Source organism: Ptychodera flava, chromosome 7 (genome assembly GCF_041260155.1).
Source record: "Ptychodera flava strain L36383 chromosome 7, AS_Pfla_20210202, whole genome shotgun sequence".
NCBI classification, from domain to species: domain Eukaryota; kingdom Metazoa; phylum Hemichordata; class Enteropneusta; family Ptychoderidae; genus Ptychodera; species Ptychodera flava.
The window spans coordinates 37179274-37188534 of NC_091934.1; the positions used below are offsets into that span (position 1 = coordinate 37179274).

Here is a 9261-nt window from a genome sequence, read left to right on the forward strand (position 1 = left end):
GTACACACATGCACTTTCTTCCTGCCACTTCAAGCAAATTACATTTACATGAATTATCACATATAAATAAATGTAGAGAAAAGCTTGTTTTAATAGTAACAATATTAATAGTTTGCCCAATAGACTGCCATGTATTATGATTTGATATTTTTGGACGAAGCTCTATATCGGCCACCGTGACATTTTGCCTCCGGGCCGTGACTTCAAAATTATAGCTAGTCAGAAGTCGGGGGGCCTGGAACACATTGCGGGTTTGTCAGGGGAGTATTGAAAAAATCTGAGAACTTTTTTTTGAATCTGTCGCGCCCCTCCTCTTCCAGAGATGTTTGTGAACGCAGCCTAAGATTTTCACAGGAATAGCCTATACCATGACACCGCGAAAGAGATGTGAGCTACCAGCGCTCCGATAAAACCAAGGCACTCAAGGTTGGTTGCATAAATCTTTCTTGAAAATATCATACTCAAACGTATTAAAATGACGTAAATAAATAGCAACAAAAATCCTGTGCTGAGGCGAAGACACTCTCACGCCTACCCCCCCCCTCGGGGATGGACAATACGCTGGCCCTATGACCAGTAGGAGCGCAACTTGTTGGTCCCCTGCCCCATTTCTACCGCTGGCTGCGCTGTTCATGACATCATCATCATATGACTGTGATGACATTGACAAGTTGTATATGGACGTCACACGCCGGTCGTGGTGAAGCAAACGCGATGATTTGAATCAAATTATGAGTTCATTAATTAATGTAGCATCGCCTCTCAAGTCCAACGGTTTCTACGAGGCTTGCAGATGAACATGACATAAAATAGCATGACAAACAATTGCTCCAAGACTTCGTGACACCAACAACACTGTCTATCGCCAGTGACGTATTAGTCGTGCATGGTCGCAGTGATGGATTTTATTAACGTGAAGTGCATGTTGTTGGTGATATGTTACATGTGTATGTATAGCGTTACCATAGCAGCGGAACTTGTACCTCTCGATGGAAGCAGAACAGATTTGTTACAGGTATGTATATTTTGTATCGGAGTAGTGCATGCGCTATGTTGTATGAAATCATTCACTTGCTGGCCTGTCATGGCAGGTCACCTTAATGTATGGTGACACTGACAGTAGACACAGTCACTCGTGAGCTATTCAGCTCTGGGACTATTCGCCCAATAGACGTGTACATAAGCGAGAAAAGCATATGTACACACGTCTACGGGGCGCATAGTCCAAGAGCGGAATAGATCACAGGGGACTGTGCAGTAGACGAGGATACCGCGACACAGGCAGTATACATTTGTTTGTAAACAAGAAACTGGCGCAGTTCTAACGAATGTTTCTCTTTACAAAATTAATGAGCTTTCAGTCAGAAGGGCTGGACCTGTAGGCAGTAGGTATTGGAGAGGCAATCATCATTGTTTACAAACCTAACCCACCATTGCAATTTACCTTTCCATAAGGGAGGGTGACATTTTATGGTGAATACTAATTTTATGATTAAGCAAATTCTCAAGGTGTTTACAGTTACAGCAGTGAGAAAATTGTCATACATTAGGTGCAGTGTATGTGAGAAGTTAGTTTAGAAGTTCATTTCATACTATTAAAAATAGTTGTACTGTTAGTGAAAAGTACCTTTGACTTTTTGTCCTTTATTAACACTTGATGAGTATTATAACCCTTTGAGCTCTGTAATTTTTACCGCCAAAAATTTTTATGCAACATTTTACCGATTTTATGTAATTTTTTTCATAATTTTAGACCAAATGGACATTATATTTCATTGGCTTCAGATTTTTATCAAAATTTTAGCAAAAAATTAGGAAATATTGACTGGTATACATATGATAAAGGTGACAAAATTTGACTTTGGCACTCAAAGGGCTACCCTTACCAAATTCTGGTACAATAAAAACATACCTGAAGTATACTTTTTCAGACCAAGTAGGTACATGTTTGATATACCAGAGGTATACCTTTGGTTTAAAAAGAGCCTACCTCGGGTAGTCCAGATTTGGACACTTTTGCCAAAAATAGGTATACCTCAGGTATACCTATTTTTGGCAAAAGTGTCCAAATCTGGACTACCTGAGGTAGGCCCTTTTTTTAAACCACAGGTATACCTCAGGTATACCAAATAGGTACAATGTAGGTATACCTGCAGTAGTCCAGATTTGGACACTTGCGTCCCAAAATAGGTATACCAGAAATATACCTTACCAAAACAAATAGGCATAATTTAGGTATTATACCTGCAATGTACCTATTTTGTTTACATAGTTCAGATGATCTGAACTATGTAAACAAAATAGGTAAATTTCAGGTATTTACCTAAATTATACCCATTTGTTTTTGTAAGGTTTACTTCTGGTATTACCTACTTTGGTATGCAAGTGTCCTGAGATGGATCGGATTTGACTCTTTACCAGAAAAACCAGAGATGCTGAAAACCAAAGAAACAACATACTCAGGTGACAGCAAAAATTATGCATTGTACCATAAGTTTCAACATTTTTTCTCTTCTCTTACAATAATAAATTGAGTTCATATGATATGCACATAGAAGTTGTAAAAACACTTTCGTAGACAATTGGCCAATGCCAACGATAATGACATGATTGAGAATGAGAAGCTGACAAATTTAACAGATTGTTGACAGCACAAGATATGTTTATCCGACTAAGCTTTGAAATACCAGCATCTCAAGAAACCATGCTAATAGCAAATAAAGGTATTATTAAAAAGACAACAGAGAAAAATAGGTTAAATTCAATTGTGGTATGATTTATTTTATATATGCCATGCTCATTTCATGCAACTTAAGTGTCTTAAAAAGACATTAATTTGACATGTGATTTCATGAAACACTTATATTACTGTCAAAGGCTGTGATTTGGCTTTCTTGCTCTCTGTATCTCTTGTCCTTTACAGTACCAGCAATATTGCATTCTGAAAATACAAATCATTGAGGATAGAGTGTAACGTAGTCTCTCTTGTTTGACCAAACCTGTGAACATCGTAATTTGATGAAAGAAATCTGTAATTATTTGAAAATGAGACAAAAGCAAGTTGAAAAATTGAAGCGGAGAAACCAAATGCATAAATAATTATGATCTTTATAAATAATGATTAAAATGGACAGCCAACAACTCGCAGTATGCTGTTTACAAGGAGCTAGTTCTAACGGAGGAGCACCATGTTTACATACACGATGGCGACAATGTACAGCTGTTGTGAAACAAATGAATTCTGTATGAATCCGTACTCAACAAAACGCATCTGTTGTTTAACATAGCAATACAAGGGTTACAGAACATAATAGCGATGTGCAAATAGACAGCACATTGACTTACATTCTGATCTGCTGGCAGGATAGACGCTGGACGGTTCCCATTTGCAGCGAGGTCTCTCCGAGTCTCCGTTGTGTGTCATATATGAGAAAATATAGTCGGAATATTTACTGCTTTTCGCGTTCACAAATTTTGAACTCTGTCTGTCCCTGGTACTGTATACACGTTTTTGCGACACTATGATATCATTTGGGTGGTAATTCCATAGAAAGATCACAAAATTGTCCATCAGATAACTCCCTGATCACAAATACACAGCCGACAACACTAAAATCTAAATTCGCGCCGATTGAGCCTCATGACATTCACGGAAGTGCTATCTATAAATCATTACGCGATCGATAAAATAGTTCCACTTTTAAAAGCATGGACTTGACTCCACATCTGCACAAATCTGTTATGTTTCATATTAAATATAGCAATCAGTTTATTACATGAATAAAAATGGTTGATTTGAATGATAGAAAGACTACGAAGAGAGTAAAATTCTTTCAGCACGAAGAATCAATAATATTATATAGGGCTCAGCCCTTGGTGTCGCGCCAGGCGTTGAGATTAAAAATGTTATTTGTATCGATTCATGATTAGTAATCATAAAGAATAAAATAGAATTAATTGTTACTTTCTATATACGTTTGTACAAGTATGACCGGTTTACCCCCTGATGACAGTTCACGTACACGATGTCAGACCCTGTAGGTATAGATTTTCTGTTATGTGTAAAAAAGTTTGACATAAATTTGCAATTTTTACCATGATTACTATCTATTGTGTTTAACAAGGGACGTATTGTGCCATCATTAACTTTGCAATAGTAACTGTACCGCCAAACTTCCGATATTGTAAGCTGAAAACCAGCGTTACTTCTAAAAACGGGTAAATTTTGCACATAGTTATTGACACAGAGGGCGCCGTTCTAAGATTCAATCCCAGCATTCTTTGCGAATGTTCTCGTTCATATGCACGACAGTTTTCTCTCTTCTGTTAATTTTTAGGCGTGATAAGAAATTTTGTATCAGCGACAGGGTGGATAATAATAATTACTCGCTAAAAAAAGATATATTTTATTAATGGCATGTTATAAAATAATAGCGAGCACGTTTTGGATTTGTTTATTTACGAGCACTCAAAAAACATGGCGGCGCCCACGAAAGAAGGGTACACTTCCGGTTACTCGCATAGTATATTATGAATATGCGCATGCGTAGTCAGTAAGCCGCTGGCGCGACTATCAATGCGCGAACTGAACGTGATGAGCCCGTGACCTGAGAGTAAACATAATGGCTGCTCACAGCTGGGCCGGCAAAACAAAACGCGTTGGACTTTGGCAAAGGAGCATACTGGATTTTGGTTAGCAGCTCGGGATGTAGTATCCTAAACCTCAAATGTGTGATCGGCAATAGCTCTGATGCTGAAAACATAGATAAAAGCCTTCACCTTAATCCATGTCATCAGATGGCTAGATTTTGTTAGGGACATCGCTGCAGGGAGACAGCAGACTACCATGAAGGGCATCCTAAAATGACTGTACGGATCTTTTGCTCAGAGTTGTAATACGACTGCGGTCACATGCTGTGCTTGGAGGTAACGGGTCCTTGCTTTAGACATTGAATGCATTGACATTAACTTGTCTGTTTCTGAAATGAAAAGTTCTCGTCTGTCGACATTTTTAAGGTACAAATTTGCGGTATTGATTAAAACTCTACGACCTGTCCTTGCTGCTCATTTACAAAGAGGTGTGCGTACAGATAAACGTAATTAAACAACTTTTCGTTTGAAACTGCATTATAATTTTGGTGTGAAAATATTATGAGAAACTACAGGGCTAGACTTGCAAGACAGACAAGTCCCTGTTTTATAATTTGTTTTCCGAAAAATTCTACCGTTGATCAAACCATGATTTACCCAACCAAATTAATGACATAGTTAATGTCACTACACATGCACTCATAAATACCCATCCAAAAATAGCAATGTTGTATCAATTTTTAGGAGCAGATTTGTGTTTACAATTTAATTAATAAGTGGTTCATTGGATTTTTAAAAATAAATGAATATAAATGAAAGATAAATTTTGCATCGCTTGAATTGACCAGTCCACAACTGTACTGCCTGGAAATGAACTGGTACATGTTAGGTATACCTAACTATACCTGATTACTGAGGTACAGCTTTGGTACACTGTATCAAAAATCGAGCTTGAAATAGGTACACATCTGGTATACCAGAGTATACCAGAAGTGATTTGGTATACCTCTGGTATACCAGAGATACCTAAGCTATACCTTTTGTGGCAAGAATTTGGTAAGGGTAAAGACATACCGGTACATGAATCAGTATACACATATTGACTGGCCATGAGGGCAACAGCATACATCTGTACCCCGAGGGACTGTGAGTCACCCCCAAAAACAGACTGTTTCCCGAGGCCGTAGGCCGAGGGAAACAGTCTGTTTTGGGGGGTGACTCACAGGCCGGGGGGTTAAAGACGTATGCTGTTGCCCTCATGGCCAGTCAATATGTGTTTTGTAACACATCTCATCCGTAGCCATGCATAAGAACGTACTATACACAAAACTTGTCTCATGTAGGCCTATGATGTAATATGTTGGAGTGGTTCAGTAAGAAAACGTTTTTCCTAATTAACAGGATCGCAATACTTCTGCAAAATGTTCATATGCACCTTTGATTATAGTTTTCGTCCGATTCGAGTCCTTGTTGGAAACCAAAGCATTCAATTCTTCTTCAGAAAGTAGGATAAACAAAAAAATTCTCGACTATCGTTTCAATCGGCCGCAGACGACATCTTTGTTTACATTCCGGTCCGCGCACGTGTCAATGTCGTTTTTGATGTCAGCGGGCATCATTTTTCGCAACTGATACCTTGCAGGCAACAGTTCCAACAAATGATGCCTGATGACGTCGTTTTTGTGGATCAGCACAAAAAGAATGCATCCCACGTGACAACTGGCGAATTAGAATACAGACTGCGGATGAGGTGTGTTACAATACAGGTTGTTATTGAACTTGTTTCAACTTGTAAATATCAAACACAATGACATAAATTAATAGTCTATAATATATGCAGCAATATTGTGTCTTCGCACAAGCCACAGTGCTTCTTCCTTTCAACTCTGAGGAGCATAGCAGTGGTTACATCAGGCTGTACACAGAATTATTTTTCCATGCACCCTCCATGACCACACATTTCAAGCAGTTTGGTGGTCTTCTGGAGTTCAAACATGAATCCCTGTGAAAAGTAAATGAAAAGTTTTCCTTGAAAGTTGGAAGCCCCAATGGCAATTTAATACTGACTTCAGTGAACATGGTTTGAATCTGCAAAATAAGGGAACATGGAGAAATGATTGAAAATTCTTTATGCTCAGGAAAGAACAGAAAAGCGGAAAATGTAGATGAAGATTTGAAATCATTTAGAAACTGTGCAAAACGACAGTGAGCCGGAGATCCAACGCATTATGAAGATGATTACCAAAATCAATGAAATTGGCTGCAACAAACATGAAGAAGAATAGTTTTACCTCCCCAGACACAGTAAACTGTATCAACATATCTCTAAGGCAAGCAGGGTCTTGGAAAAACAGCTTTTGGCACATGTTTTATTGTCAACAGAAAGTGTACATATATACTGGTACATTTGTGTGCCATTGCTGTCCTTTGAAATTGATTAAATTCAAAACTTGTGATTGAAGTGTATGTACAGACTGCAATGCCAAGTCAACTAGTTATCATTACAGAGTACTCACAAAGTCATCAAAATTTACTCTGGCAATGGCACATACAGGAGGTAGGCTAGACTGGAAGATCTGTCGCTCGAGGGCGCTCTCTACACTCCCCCTCTTCCGAGGGGGAGGGGGGATAAGGATAAGGATAAATCATTTATATAGTGCCTAGTATCCATCAGCAATGTTCACTGGCGCTTTACACTAGGTCACAGGTAAGCTCTCTTGAAGAAATGAGTCTTAAGCATAGATCTGAAGGTGCGAATGTCAGGGGCTGATCGAATAGGAGCTGGCAGTTTGTTCCATAGAATTGATGAGGAATAGGAGAAGGATCTGTCACCGTATGATTTTAACCGAGTTCGTGGAACTTTAAGTGTGGTTTGTAGACTTGATCGAGAGATCTGCTAGGGGTGTTGACTTCAATGAGTTCAGCCATGCAGGTATGAAGGAGTGAGTCCATGAATTGATTTATATGTGAGAAGTAGGATTTTGAACTGAATTCTGTAAGACACTGGGAGCCAGTGAAGTTCCTGCAGGATTGGTGTAATGTGATCCCTTTTCCTTGTTTTTGTGATGAGACGGGCAGCCGAGTTTTGTGGGGGTGTCTGTAGAGAGTGCCCTTGAGTGACGCATGTCATGAATTTTTGCCTCTGCTGTCAAAGATAAGGAACTGTGGAGATGCATCTGTTAATGCCCCAAACAAATAGATTAACATATGATGCAACTTCCAATAGCTGTAACCTTTGATTTTTTTTCTAGCACTTCAGTTGCATGTAAGTTTCTTGTTTTTCTCCTAAGTCATTTCAAAATACTTGGTGTTCAACTTATCCAAACAGCCTGTAAGGCTCATGTGTAAAATTCATGTTTAATATTATTGTTGAATCTCTGTTAAACTATTCTTGAATGTTAGTCCAGTCACAGTTCCTCTAGAGGGAGTGGTCCAGTCTATGTTGCTTACCAACAACAACACATACATACACAACAACAACGTATACATGCACACTAAACCACAAACACATGTTACTCATCTGCTCTTCCCATTTAGTATTATTCTAAACTCTAAGATCAGTCTCTCTAGTCTCATATCCTTAAGATTGAGACTACCGGTAGATTCAGACAACAAATTTCAACAAGTAACATTTGCTTGATTTTTCTGCATTCAGAATGGCAGCAACACAGAGCATTATCGTGGTCCACGTTCGCTGCAATACAAGTGTGGACCACCAGACTGCCCATCAAAGTAAGTTTCTCTTTTTTAGTCCTATGATTTCAAGAATTTACACATATCGGTATATCCTAATTTTCTTGCAGTAATGAGGACAAGGCTAATCTTCATGTAGTAACATTTACTCTGGGTATTAAAACAGCCTGCAAACACTACATCTTGACTTTCCAATGAATCAATCAATAGTTTGCGGTAAATGAAGGTTACAATACTGCCAGTCAAGAATGGACTGCACCATGATATTATTACACCAGTTCTAATCAGTACATTTTTCACATTACAATCAGTGCATCAATGACGGTATATAAATGTAATGATTCTACCTCACATGTTGTCTTCAAACATTGTAATAGAATGTTACAGGCTTGACTGACATATGTGTCATCACTGCCTGTATCACAACTTGGATGCTCAGTTGTTAAAAAATTGAATGAAGAATGATGTGAGTTTATACCGATTCACACAGTGAAATTTGAAGATTGTTACAATTAATGCAGTTTTTCCTTTAATGTTCCATAATTTATGACTACATTGTATGTTTATATTGCAGTACATCCTGTATGTTCATGTCGGGGGTGTGTGAACAAATTTGCTGTCTATGTAACCCCAAGGAAACCACTGAATTTGACTTCATACCATATTGCATGGATCAGCCCATCAACCAGTTTTATAATGAAACTAGAGGGCAACATTACTTCGCCGAACAATGCATGGCAGTGTGAGCAAGCCACTCTGGAACCAACTTCCACGGACCATATGACAATACATCTGCAGCTAATAGTACTTATGCTGACATAAGCACATTTGGCAATACATCGGAAGTTATGGCCAACACAACAGATCAACGTAAGTAAGGTGCTGAAGCTGTGTACAATGCCAGAAACGTACACCCTGTACCCGTGAAAGTGATTTAGTGTTTTAGTAACATCGTTTATTTCCAAATCTGAGCTAGAG

At 38.6% G+C, this 9261-nt stretch overlaps 1 long non-coding RNA gene across 1 annotated transcript; it reads left to right on the forward strand.

Moving 5' to 3' along the window:
• Positions 1–683: 683 nt before the first annotated feature.
• LOC139136221 (uncharacterized) lies at positions 684–8999 on the forward strand. The gene is made up of 3 exons (XR_011553155.1): positions 684–1015; positions 8246–8322; positions 8858–8999. It is a non-coding gene; the product is annotated as an uncharacterized lncRNA (long non-coding RNA).
• Positions 9000–9261: the final 262 nt, after the last annotated feature.